The following is a 14,059-nucleotide window of genomic DNA, read 5'->3' as shown; positions in this document are numbered from 1 at the left end:
CTGTCTGAAGTGAATTAACTAACTAGCTAGCTAGCTAGTAGCTTCCACAGCCAGGTCAGCTCTAGCCTCTAGCTATCTGTCAGGTAGCAATGTCTAACAGCTGTTGTGTGTATGGAAGTGCTTTGTAGCCTTTGTTTTGTCCCGTTTCAACAGAATGAAATTAACTTGATGTACCATTAGAGCTAGTAAAGCAATGTAACGTTATTGATCTGTCAGTTGAGTTTCCCAAGCTAATTCCCTACTTTTTACACTGACACAAACAGCTCTACAGGCTTCACTGTCATTGTAGAAAAGGCCAATGGAGTTGGTGGAATAATCCTTTAATTCATGGCCACTTACTCAGCTGGGCCAGAGCGCTTTAATTAGGTCAGGTGGCAATGACCGACAGATCTCATCCACATAAAAGGAGGAAAACGGCATCGCCTGATCTCGCTGCTTTCTCTTCCTTAACTCCGTCTGCTCGAAGTTCTGTGCGTCCATGAATCCACACTACTCAGTAAATATACCACTTTATGGTTAAAGGAATTCCTGCCTCGGTCTCATCCATTCTTCTGTCACCTGACACGTGACCACCTGTTCACCTTCACTGTCAGTCATCCTACCCACACAGATTCCACTAATCTTTCAGTCATGGTGCATAGTCAGTACACAACACTATGCTCATAATGTCTTAGCAGGACCAGATGGTGACAGGTGTCCCAGCAGGGTCAGACAGCCAGGGAAGAACAGTATACAGTACAGAGCTCAGGTGAATTTTGCAGTATATTATATCAGTGAATGGATACAAAATTGACGTGTATGCTACAGTCTGGGATCTGGGAATAATGGTAATTTCAATAATTTAACCATTGATTCTATTCTTGGATAATGTATAAATATACACCAAGGTAATTCCTTGTCTGAGCAGGATCCGATGGTGATAGGGGTCTCAGCAGGGTCAGGCAACCAGGGAAAACCAGTCTGATGGCACAGACGTGAACTTTTGCAGATGCAACACTTTATTCTATCTGTGCAGCAAACACTGGACAAGCCAGAAGCTTCAAATAATTTAACTATTTTAAGGCAGTCTGACAAACATTGATCTCCAAACAAAGTTGATCTCCAAACTGTATCAAGGGTTGATAGGCTTTCCCCAATGACACAAAACATGTAAAACAAAAATATGAGGAAGACCTGGGAGACACTACTCATGATGATGAATGGATACAGATATGTTAGAATGCTCAGTCATGTTCATATAATCTCAGACATAAATTACAGCAGTTTAAGACTATCCATAGAAGGTACTATATGCCAGTGAAACTGAATATCATGAATTCAGAAATGTCGTTCCTCTGCTGGAGGTGTAAAACACAAAAGGGGACATATTTCAATATGTTATGCTCTTGTGAAGGCTGGCTGAATTATGGCAAAGAGTATGTTATTTTATTTCAGCAGGTCTCCAGATTCTCCCTTCTCCCCGTTTTTCTTTGCTTGAAAATGTTGATACTGGAGACTTATCAAAAGAAACTGTGTAACCTAACATTTAAGCGGCCAAGCATTGTCATTAATTGGAAGGTTGGTTATCCTCCCACAATGTCCTAATGGATGGCAGAAATGTTAAATTATGTATCACTATATTTGATGTGAATATTACACTATATTTGATTACAATATTAAGGGTATACTGTACAACTTTCATAAGGTCTGGATGCCTTATATGGAATACTGTACGACAAAAATAGTCTGTATTGAAAACATGCCGACGTCAGGGGAGATACCTATTTAGGCAATCCTTAGCTGCTAGGCTGCTCAGTCTTGGCCCTGGGGGTCTGCCGTACTGTTGGTTGTAACTCTGGCCTAGGCCTAACACACAAAAACGTGTCAAAAAAACAAGTTTTCCCAGACTTAAAGGCTTTAACTGCATCAAGAAGTACCTCTTCTGTAATATGGCCTTCACTTTAATCTTTCTGTAATAGCTGTTAATTTGACATCATTAATCATTTTTAAAAATCCATACAATTAGCTTCGGTTTGTGGAGATGGAGGAGACAAATGAAAACATATGCTTAAAGTACTTTACTTTGTCTTTCAAAATATAGTTTGGTGAATCATGAGTCATTTGTAACAAGTTAGAGTTAATTATTTTTGGTAGCATTTCTAAGTTGAAGATTTTAAAAGAATTTGGTGCATTTTTCCCTATATTCCATCTAGTTTGCTTTATTTTTTATAATATATTACACTTGATCTTTCTTGAATAAGTTCCTCCATTTATTTTTGTTTTTCCTTTTTATTGCTATCTATCTGTACTGTTAGTCTTTCCATTTCCTTTGTTAATATGAACTCCTTTGACCTAAATTGCTTTTGTTTTAGAGAGGAGTACCGAAGTCCATGGTTAAAAGTGTCCCATACAATAAGGGGATCTGCTGTGCCTATGTAATGTCAGAAAAAGTCAGTTATAAATTATTTAATCCTAGTTAAAAACAAGTTATCATCCAATAGGCTTTGATTAAATTTCCAATATCCTCACCCATGTGGAAATTCTGCAAGAGTAATATATTTGCCAATTATTTGATGGTCCGACTGCATTCTGCCCCCTATCAACACTTTTTAAACTTTTTGTGCCGGAGAGAATGACATAAGTAGTCAAGACGACAAGCTTTCACGAGGTCAGGATATTTAAGCCTCCATATATCCACTAGTTCCAATATATCTATATTTGTGATATATAAGTGCATGAGGGTGATAGTTTGTAGTGTGATTTCCTTCACTGGCCATAGAGGTATTTAAAACTGTATTATAATCTCCCACCATAATAATATAGACTTGTATTGCTTGTAGGGTTAATATATTATTATACATATTTTCAAAGAAGTGTGGATCATCATTATTTGGACCGTATAGGTTAATTAGTCATATCTGTTTATGACCTAATAACATATTAAAAATCACCCAACTACCTTCAGGATCAGTTTGGACAATTTGCACATTCGGATCAAAAAATTACAGTTACTTAATATCATCACCCCTTTTGAATTACTTTGTCCATGGGAGAAATATATTCCGCCTCCCCATTCCTTTTTCAACACAACGTCATCTTAATTTCCAATAATTAACAAATAATATGCATAATAATGCAGGCAGTTCGTGCAGAGGGTTGTTAACTATAACCAAGATTACCATTACAAAAATGACATTTTTGGCAAGCAATTATTATTTTAGCAAACAATTATTGTGATTCATCCTATATTGTCCCTAACATCATTACCCTCTAGCAACAGATGTGGGACACACACACACTCAACCCCTTTCCCCCACAAACAACCATAAGCTCAGATGCTCAAAAGTGGTTCCATCCCTGAGCCCAAGGACTTGATTTACGATGGCATATACAGTTGCAGCTGTTTGAGAAGGCATGCAAAATTGACACAAAAATGGGGATATTTGATTAACCATTGTCAAGTCCTAGGTGATGGAGAGCAGATCACCCCTTTCCCCTGAAACACACACACGCTAGTCCCCTGTTGTGACCATTTTCCCAAGCATCTCTGTGCAGTCAGACCTTTGATTATTTGGTGCCACCAGGGCCAAAATTATACGAAGGCGTTTTATGTACAGGGGAGTTTTGTTAAGAGCCCTGACGCTCAATCTGAATATTAACATGCGTTTCTTGCAGTGCGGTTTTGGAACCATAAGGACCTTATCAACAAAAAATAATTTTCAAAAAACAAAAGGTTAAATTGATGCACACCTTGATGGGATCGGCCATATCGCCATGTTACAGCGCTTGTTTACGGAAGACAAGAGACAACCACCTGTGCTAATTAGCTATCTAGCATGCTCTGAACACCTGTGTGTAAGCATCTTGTTTATTTGAAGGATTCTTTCTTTCTGATGAAAGATGCTTATTTCTAAAACCCTCTTAGGCCTCACTCCCCCCTATCTGAGATATCTACTGTAGCCCTCATCCTCCACATACAACACCCGTTCTGCCAGTCACATTCTGTTAAAGGTCCCCAAAGCACACACATCCCTGGGTCGCTCGTCTTTTCAGTTCGCTGCAGCCAGCGACTGGAACGAGCTGCAACAAACACTCAAAGATGGACAGTTTTACCTAAATCTCTTCATTCAAAGACTCAATCATGGACACTCTTACTGACAGTTGTGGCTGCTTTGCGTGATGTATTGTTGTCTCTACCTTTTTTCCCTTTGTGCTGTTGTCTCTGCCCAATAATATTTGTACCATGTGTCGTGTTGCTACCATGCTGTGTTGTCGTCTTAGGTCTCTCTTTATGTAGTGTTGTGTTGTCTCTCGTCGTGATGTGTTTTTTGTCCTATATTTAAATACTTTTATTTTTAATCCCAGCCCCCCATTATCACTACTGTATCATACAAGGCCAAGAATTCACACAAGTTTTTATACTAGCTATTTCATACTGGCATCTCAAATGTATCAATCCTGACTGAACATGGATTTATTTAAACAGCTTGTTAGCAAGCAATTAGCCTAATATTCGATTAAAGAAGCCTAACGTTACTCCTTAGTCCAAGGACCTTCCTTACATGTTCTGTTTAAATGGCGAATTTGCTGTAGAAGCCAAAACAGCCAAATACTATATCTAAACGTGAATTGATGCTCAATTGCTGTACGGTTCTAGAAACATTAATCCCTCTACTTTCATATGACATCAAAATAACTTAACAAATGAAAAATACACACTTACTGTACACTGTTTTAACCGGTTGTAACATAATTGCAGCCAACAGTATTTTTCAGTGACAAGACGTTTGTGGCATGTCTTCTGTTTACACACAGGTGTTCGGAGACACAGATAGCCAATTAGCACAGGTCGTTTTACTCTGTCTTCTGTCGGTTTTCCTTAAACAAGCATGGTAACATGGAAATATGGCTGTGTGGGACCTAACCCTAAAACGGTGTGTATCAATTTAACCTTTTGTTTTTAGAAAAAAATGTCTTGCCGATATGAAAGATAAGGTCCTTATGCTTCCAAAACCATACCGCAAGCGATGCGTGTTAATGTTTGCGTGTTAATGTTCAGACCGAGCGTCGCGGCTCTTAACAAAAATCCTCCCTTACAATTGACGCCTTCGTCCAATGTCAATGACTCTTATGTGTAATGTAATGGAACTGAGAGTTATGATTATAATTAGACCCGCACGGAATCCGCGCACGCAGAATTCCCTACGAAAATCTGCCGAATTTGAAATAGAATGCATATCTAAAGCTAAAAATAAGCTGCCAGCTGATAAAAGTTAAATAAAATTGACTTGTTGAATTTAAGTATCCTCTGTTTTCATTGATGTATTTCAATAATCGAAAAGTGTAGCCCTTCCCCTGTGTGAGTGAGAGGTGCAGACAGCTACGGGAATGAATGACAGCTGTCTGATGAGAGAACCAACAAAAAATGCCCAGATTTACAGCAGAAGAGCTGAGAAGTAAACACTTGGCGACCAGAATAACAGCCAGGGCGTTTCCAGCTGAACTGTATGAGGATGGAGGAGTACTTTTCTGCAAAGTCTGTCAGCATTCAATCGCCATCAAACTGTGGTGGAGCACCTGAGGTCACTCCGAAACAAAAATAGGAGGGCTAATTCCGTGGACCAGGTAAACATTCTGATGCTTTAGCTAGCTACATTATCTAATAGGTTTGTTCTAGTTAGCTAATATCGGTTCTTGACAGTTACATTTTTGTCCATCTACATAGTGGCAAGTTAGCCTGGCAAGCTTCCCCATGTTGTCACTCCAGCTCCACCGTTTCATTTAGGCTAGCTAGCTAACTTAGCTAGCTAACATTACTTCAGCTAACAAGTTAGCCAAAGTGACGTGATGGAGCTATCAAGTTAGGAATCACAAAAACAGCAAGTAAATAACAAAAAAATGTCTGAAAATATGTTAACTATCATTGTTTGAAAATGTATTTGTGTGAGAGACATACTGTCAGGTTTATGGGCTGTGTTAGTGTCGTTTCAGGAGAGTGTGTGCTTAGATTCAAAGCTTGAGATCCACTATAGGCCTGCTATTGAACTCAACCTGAGAAATCTTAATTTACTAAATGTAACCATTGTTCTTTATTTTCAAAAAATGTTTCAGTCCAAACAAGAACACGTGTCTGGCAAAGACCCCTCCACAGCTGAGAGGAGTTCATCGTGGACTTTACAAGAACATTAATCAAAGCAGATATATAGTTCTCGAAAAGGGGCCCAAGTTCTCCACATTTCTGAAGAAACACTGCAAGCAGGGAGGGTATATCCCAGCGCCATCCCATCTGCGTACAGAGTACTTGCCAGAGCTCTATCCACAATTTGAGCAGGACATCAAAGATGCTGTAGAGGGAAAAGATCTTTACTGTATGTCATCCTTGATGAGACGACCGATACCTTTGGAAGATGTGTGCACTTGCCATTCTACTTAAGCCAGTGGGTGAATGACCTGTTGTAGCAGAACTGGCTTTCCTGTATCAATAACATGGGGGTTGACTTTAACAATGTGTGGGCTTTTGTAAGCGACTCAGCTAGCTACATGAAGAAGGCTTTCACCAGCATCTTGAAGGGCCTCTTCCCCAACTCTGGACACGTCACCTGCTTTTCCCATCTCCTGAGCCTGAGCCTGGTGCTGGAGGTTTTTCCAGAGGTGTTTCAGGACGTGAACAGGCTGTGTGCTTTGGTGAAAAAGGTGTTAGGCACCCCAGCGTCGTCTGGAGCAGAGATCATTCATGCTGGAAAATGGCCATTCTCCTGTGAGTACATGGATGTGCTCACCGACTTCACTACGACCTTACCAGAAACAGCAAAGTATGTCCAGGACCTTTGTGAGCTGCTGAGGGAACACAAGGCCCAGCTGAAGGCCCAGGCAGTGTTCATTGTGGAGCATAGCGGCTAACCTGATAAAGCTGGAGGAGACCTCTGTGCCAACAGCCCACAACATCGCCAGCAAGCTGGAGGACCTGCAAATGCAGTTGAGTATGGCATAACAGCTGGGGCTGACAACTGGCACTCTCATACAACTGAGCTGCTGTGGCAGCTTCCAGAGGAAGACAGGCTCTCCTGCACCGAGTTGTTCCATTCTGCAATGGCAGCAGGCTCAATCAAGCTGCACACTGTGCTGGAGAAGCACCCCTGCATTCACCTGTCACTAACTGTTCTAGATCCAGCCCAGGGGGTAGGCGCAAGAAAGGATATTAAGGACTGTCCATGCCATCCCTGCTCGGAGCCAGGTGTCTGCAGAAGAGTTGCACAGATACATGGGGATCGACAAGGCAGATGCTACAGAAGTCAGTGCAGTGGACTGGTGGGCAGCTACGGAGGACAAGACAGCCTTAGCTCACATTGCGGCGATGCATCTGTGCCTCCCCACTACCTCAGTGGATGTAGAAAGACTTCTCACATTATAAGATGCTACTTAGTCAGCATAGAAGGAGCCTCATGGAGAAAAATGACAATTTTGTTGATTGCAAAGTATAGTAGCATTGAGCACTAAAAAGCATGTCAGTCACACCCACCAACTCTACCACTCTTTCTGTGTTTTGGTTTGAAGCAATTTGATAATGAATCAATAGTTATATCTTGAATGGAACAAAGAGACAGAATGGTTCACCTAAACTATTTGGCGTTAATGTATTTATAGCTGGATTCGTCAATGTATCATTTGTATTTATATGCCTTTGCACTTTATTTATCTATCATATTTACGATTAAAGGATCATATACTGTAAAGGTTGAGTTTGTGTAGAGGTTATTTTTGACTGAGCTTTAGTAGAAGGATAACCGTAGGTTCATTGTCATCTAAGCATTTATTCACATAAGCCATGTTCCCATGTTATAAAATAATGTTACTACCCTAGAGGCAAAAAAAAACTTTCCGCAGAATTTCAGCAGAAATCGACGCAGAAAATATAAGAAATCCCCGCTGATTCCGTTTGGGTTTGGTTATGATCAAGAGCTAGCAAGAAATCGGCAGCAGCTAAGGCCAGAGTCAACAACGTTACTATACAACTGATGAAAACCATTACAAATTACATAGTTTCAAAATAATATAACGTTATTCATATCAGAGGCAAGAACTGCAATTTAGTTTTTTGTAGCTAGTTTACAAATGAAGAAATCGACGACATTACATACCTCTTTACTTCCTGTTGGTATCTTATGTTGTTATGGAAACGCGACGCCAAACATTGACGAAAAGTGTACACAAATAGGAATCCCATTGGGTAATGAATGGAGGAACTTATAACAGCCACTCTAGCAGACTGTAGACCAATCGCGTTCACGTTGTCATGCTGTGTCACGTATTTGCTAAACTAATCGTCATGCAATCCCTTCTCAAAGTCAGGGTATGAGTCGAAAAACCTGCCTATTTTCCTCGAAAGTACATAAGGTCACAATTCCAAAGCTATACGGTATTACAGACAACGAGTTAATTATCTCACATCTCAGAAAAAATGTGTAATGTTGTAGTTCTTGTTGACGAAATTAATGCTAATATTGGGTTTTGATCTGGCGCCCAGTTGACTCCCATTCCCTATTTGGACAGCTCTCCTTGTCCCATCATGGGCAACGTACATTAATATGATTCCAAAAGAGTTTCCCAACTCCTCAAAAGTACCAACTCTGAGTATCTCTGACCAAACTCTGTGGGTTGCGCCTCCGTCACTATTGTCACGACATTGCCATTGTTGTCAACGTTCTACAGACGCCTCAGCCATATTGATGCTCAAAAGTAGAACGGGGGCTAATGACTTTGAACTATGGAACGCCGTTTGGGTCTTTTTGTGTCAAAAAATATACACGTCAAAAAGCACTTTTTAAAAATGTATTATTTGATTTTTTCCCCCTTTTTAAAAAATATTGTTTTAATTAATAACAAATCAATACAGGAAGTAGATGTTGGAACACAAGTCACTTGAGTGGGTTGAGTCACTGACGTGATCTTCCTGTTTGGGTTGGCGCCACCCCTTGGGTTGTGCCGTGGCGGAGATCTTTGTGGGCTATACTCGGCCTTGTCTCAGGATTGTAAGTTGGTGATTGAAGATATCCCTCTAGCGGTGGGGGGGCTGTGCTTTGGCAAAATGGATGGGGTTATATCCTGCCTGTTTGGCCCTGTCCGGGGGTATCGTCGGACGGGGCCACAGTGTCTCCCGACCCCTCCTGTCTCAACCTCCAGTATTTATGCTGCAGTAGTTTATGTGTCAGGGGGCTAGGGTCAGTCTGTTATATCTGGAGTATTTCTCCTGTCTTATCCGGTGTCCTGTGTGAATATAAGTATGCTCTCTCTAATTCTTTCTTTCTCTCCATCTTGGAGGACCTGAGCCCTAGGACCATGCCTCAGGACTACCTGACCTGATGACTCCTTGCTGTCCCCAGTCCACCTGGCTGTGCTGCTGCTCCAGTTTCAACTGTTCTGCCTGCGGCTATGAAACCCTGACCTGTTCCAGGGACGTGCTACCTGTCCCAGACCTGCTGTTTTCAACTCTCTAGAGACAGCAGGAGCGGTAGAGATACTCTGAATGATCGGCTATGAAAAGCCAACTGACATTTACTCCTGAGGTGCTGACCTGTTGCACCCTCAACAACCACTGTGATTATTATTATTTGACCCTGCTGGTCATCTATGAACATTTGAACATCTTGGCCATGTTATGGTATAATCTCCGCACAGCCAGAAGAGGACTGGCCACCCCTCATAGCCTGGTTCCTCTCTAGGTTTCTTCCTAGGTTCTGGCCTTTCTAGGGAGTTTTTCCTAGCCACTGTGCTTCTACACCTGCATTGCTTGCTGTTTGTGGTTTTAGGCTGGGTTTCTGTACAGCACTTTGAGATATCAGCTGATGTAAGAAGGGCTTTATAAATACATTTGATTTGATTTGAAGTATATATAAATAATATACAAAGGACAATTAGGCTAGGGGGTACAATATCACATTACACAAGGACCTTAAGGGACATACATACACTTATTATTCTAACATCTTTTCTGTTAGTAGATTATTTAATTGTCTTAAAATACAGTTCAATAAAAAAATTTAAGGTAAGAAAATGTGGTGTTTTGTTTGTAAATTTACATTTGCGAATATGACATTTGGCCAAAAGAATAATGAAATTAATTACATAAAAATGTTTCAGCTTATTTCTATCGTAGGTAAAGAATCCAAGCAGTACATCTCTCCACAATAGTGTAAGATCTTCATAAATGTGTTCAATTATAAATCTACTGGTGTCTTGCCACAGTTTTCTTACATGAATACAATGCCAAAAAAGATGGAACACTGTTTCTGGGTGGTCATTACAAAAGGAGCCATTTGAGTTGATCTTTTCCTTAAACTTCTTCATATAGTGGTTGGCAGGATAATATTTATGAATAATTTTAAAGGAAACTTCCTTAATTTTGTTAACAAGTAGGTATGTGTGTGGCAACATCCAAACTTTTTTCCAACTGATATTATCAATAAATCCATTCCAATTAGGCATGACATAAGGTATAGATAGATACAACATCCTGCTGAAACAAGGTTCATATCGCTCTGTTGTTGAATGGACCAAAAGAGAAACAAATCTTTCCTACTGATGAGTCAACAGGGTCAACGGAAGGTAGGCTCTGAGGGTCAGGTCTTGACACGTTCCTGAATAATAAAGCAACACCTGAGGGAATGGCATCTAAACAATTGCAAAATCTTTAGGTGTTACAGGGATATTGAAAAGTGATAAGAATTCCTTATAACTGAGCAAAAGACCCTCTGCATTTACCAGTTGGCTCACCAATAGGATATTATTTCGGAATCAATGTTCTAAAAACAAAGAAGTATTTTTATACAATATATCCCGATTATTCCATAAATAATATCTGTGTGGAGAAAAATTATGCTTATAAATTAAGGACCATGACAAAACCTGCCGATGAAAAGCAGAAAGTTTCACTGGAACTTTGTCAATATTATAATTTCAAACCAACAATAAAGTTAAGGCCACCAAAAGTAGAGAAGACATGATTAGGAATAAAATTCCACATAGAAGTGGGTCTTCTTAGGAATTGTTTTATCCAATTGATCTTAAAATTATTATTTAAGGTAGTAAAGTCCAGGAAATTTAGCCCACCATTCTCAAAAGTGTTCATTACAACAGTTTTCCTAATGTAATGGGTACGGTTTCTCCACAGAAAGTTGAAAAGCATCTGGTCTATCTCCTTGCTTATTTTACTGTCAATATATAAAGATAGAGCGCCATATGTTAGTCTAGAGATACCTTCAGCTTTGGTTATAAGGACTTTCTTTTAAAGATAAGTCCCTCTGTAGCCATTGATTTAGCTTCACCTGGGTTTTTTTAATAAGAGGGTTGAAATTTAGTAAGCCTCTAGGCTTTTGATCCTTTGTAAAGGTTATGCCCAAATTGTCACGTTCTGACCTTAGTTCTTTTTTTATGTTTTGTGTTAGGTTGGTCAGGGCGTGAGTTGGGGTGGGTAGTCTATTTTCTTTTTTCTATGTTGTTATATTTCTATGTCTGGCCTGATATGGTTCTCAATCAGAGGCAGCTGTCGATCGTTGTCTCTGATTGAGAATCATATTTAGGTAGCCTGTTTTCCCCATTTTGGTTGTGGGTGTTTATTTTCTGTTTAGTGTCTGTTCACCTAGCGGAACTGTTTCGTTTTCTCATTCATTGTTATTTTGTGTAGTGTTCAGTTTGGTATTAAAATATGACGAACACTTACCACGCTGCATTTTGGTCCTCTTCTCCTTCACCAGACGAGATTCGTTACAGAAACACCCACCAACTCCGGACCAAGCAGCGTGGTAAACGGGAGCAGTGCAATCTGGACTCATGGACATGGGAGGAGATACTAGACGGCAAGGGACCCTGGGCACAGGCTGGGGAATATCGCCGCCCCAAGGAAGAACTGGAGGCAGCGAAAGCTGAGCGGGGGCGATATGAGGAGGTAGCACGGCGGCGCGACAGGCACGAGAGGCAGCCCCCAATTTTTGGTTCTCTCTCCAGGTCAGAGCCGCCCGTCTGTCCTGAGCTGCCGGAGCCGCCCGTCAGTTAGGAGCTGCCGGAGCCGCCTTTCACTACGGTGCTGCCGGAGCCGCCTTTCACTACGGCGCTGCCGGAGCCGCCCTTCACTACGGCGCTGCCGGAGCCGCCCTTCACTACGGCGCTGCCGGAGCCGCCCTTCACTACTGCGTAGCCGGAGTCTCCCGCCTGTCCGGCGCTGCCGGAGTCTCCCATCTATTCGGGGCCCGCTGCAAGGGTTCCCAGTCCGAGGTCGGCGGCGAGGGTCGCCGCTCCAAAAGCGCCACTTAAGCGGGCAAAGACTATGGTGGGGTCCACGTCCCGTGCCAGAGCCGCCACCGCGGACAGACGCCCACCCAGACCCTCCCCTATAGGTTTAGGTCTTGCGGCCGGAGTCCGCACCTTTGGGGGGGGGGGTACTGTCACGTTCTGACCTTAGTTCCTTTTTTATGTTTTGTGTTAGGTTGGTCAGGGCGTGAGTTGGGGTGGGTAGTCTATTTTCTTTTTTCTATGTTGTTATATTTCTATGTCTGGTCTGATATGGTTCTCAAACTGTGACCTCCAGAAGTTCGAAATTGTTTAGCTAATAAAAATAAGGCCTTGCGCTTCACATTGTTTCGTAACCCCCTAGCATTAAGAAAAACTATAGACAAAGACAAAACAACAAAGATTATATAAAAGTATAAACTGTAGTAGGATGAGTCAAAAACGTAGGAGCAGTGAACATATAAGGTACCGAGATCTGCACCATTTAAGTCAACTTAAAGTGAAAATAGCTTATTCCATAAACTCTGAGCTAGATGTTGTCATGACTGTCCTGATCAGGTCAGGTTACAGGAGACCACAACCCTACAGATTATCTCTCACCCCAACAGAGGAGGAGAGATCTAGGGGTATGAAGATGTGGGGGTTTTATGACCCCTCACGCACATTGTAAATCTTAGGCAACAGACAAAATTCCTTTGTCCTCTCACTATGGAGAACCGGCCTCAGAACATTAAACATGCAATAAATGGACTTTGGAACAATGGTTTCGTCAGCCACAATGGTGGTAATGACGATAGATGGAATATTAATATAATTTTTGTTATGTTATTAAAAGTCAAAGGACGACGTTATAATGAAAACATTGTAACTTTAAGAGTTTTCCTAATATGTGCTTGATGTTTATACATTGTACGTTGTGTGGAAAATGTCCAAATCAAAGAGAATGTTTTTGTAAACATGAAATGTGAAGTTAATTGTCTAAATTGGATCTGAGTAAAATCTAGACCTTGCCTCATAACTTGGTAGCCCAGAGAATTGCCCTAAAGGCGGTTACGCCCACTTCTGACCCGAGGGTATAGGACATGTGAGTTAAGAATTAACATATCAGACTAAGTGACCCGAGCTGCAGCCAAGGTCTGAGTAGTCAACGAACCCAAAACGCAAAACGAGGTTGAAAACAAAGGAACCTTATTCTATCCATGCTACGGATGAGTAGCTGCGTCTAAGAGGGTGAATTTAGAACTGATCACCCGGTCTCCACTCCCCATCGAAGCGTGTACCTACACTGTTTTCATTCCTACGCTGTGAGCCCTGAGCTACAGGGCTGGCTTTCCTCAGAAGACTCCTTTCAGAACAAGGGCGAGGATTCAGACCACTAAGCAAAAAGGACACTGACATCGTGCGGACAACCAGAGAAGTGCGCCATCCGAAAAGACAAAACGGTCCACGCAGAGACCCCCAGCGGAGACCTTAAACACGTAATTACATCATTATATTCTGACCCATAAGAACGGCAGTTCAGGGCAAGGTTAGGGTTAAAATAAGCATAGCTGACAAATGCACCCAAATGTATATTTCTCTCGTGTACTTTCTCTGTTTCTCTCTCTTTTAAATCCCCATTTTGGGTGACGCACCAGAGTGTGTTGGCCCATTGTACTAAGTTCTAATCAATAGCCTAGACTGTGTTTTTGTGTATGTGTATCTTTTATTATAATTTTAGCTTTGTAGTAAATAAATAATCAACTAAAATTGGTGTGGTACAAGCTCATTGGTGTGACTCAGGTTTGTGCAGATTTTC

This window comes from Salvelinus namaycush, chromosome 1 (genome assembly GCF_016432855.1).
Source record: "Salvelinus namaycush isolate Seneca chromosome 1, SaNama_1.0, whole genome shotgun sequence".
Lineage (NCBI taxonomy): Eukaryota > Metazoa > Chordata > Actinopteri > Salmoniformes > Salmonidae > Salvelinus > Salvelinus namaycush.
This window is presented reverse-complemented; position numbering follows the sequence as displayed.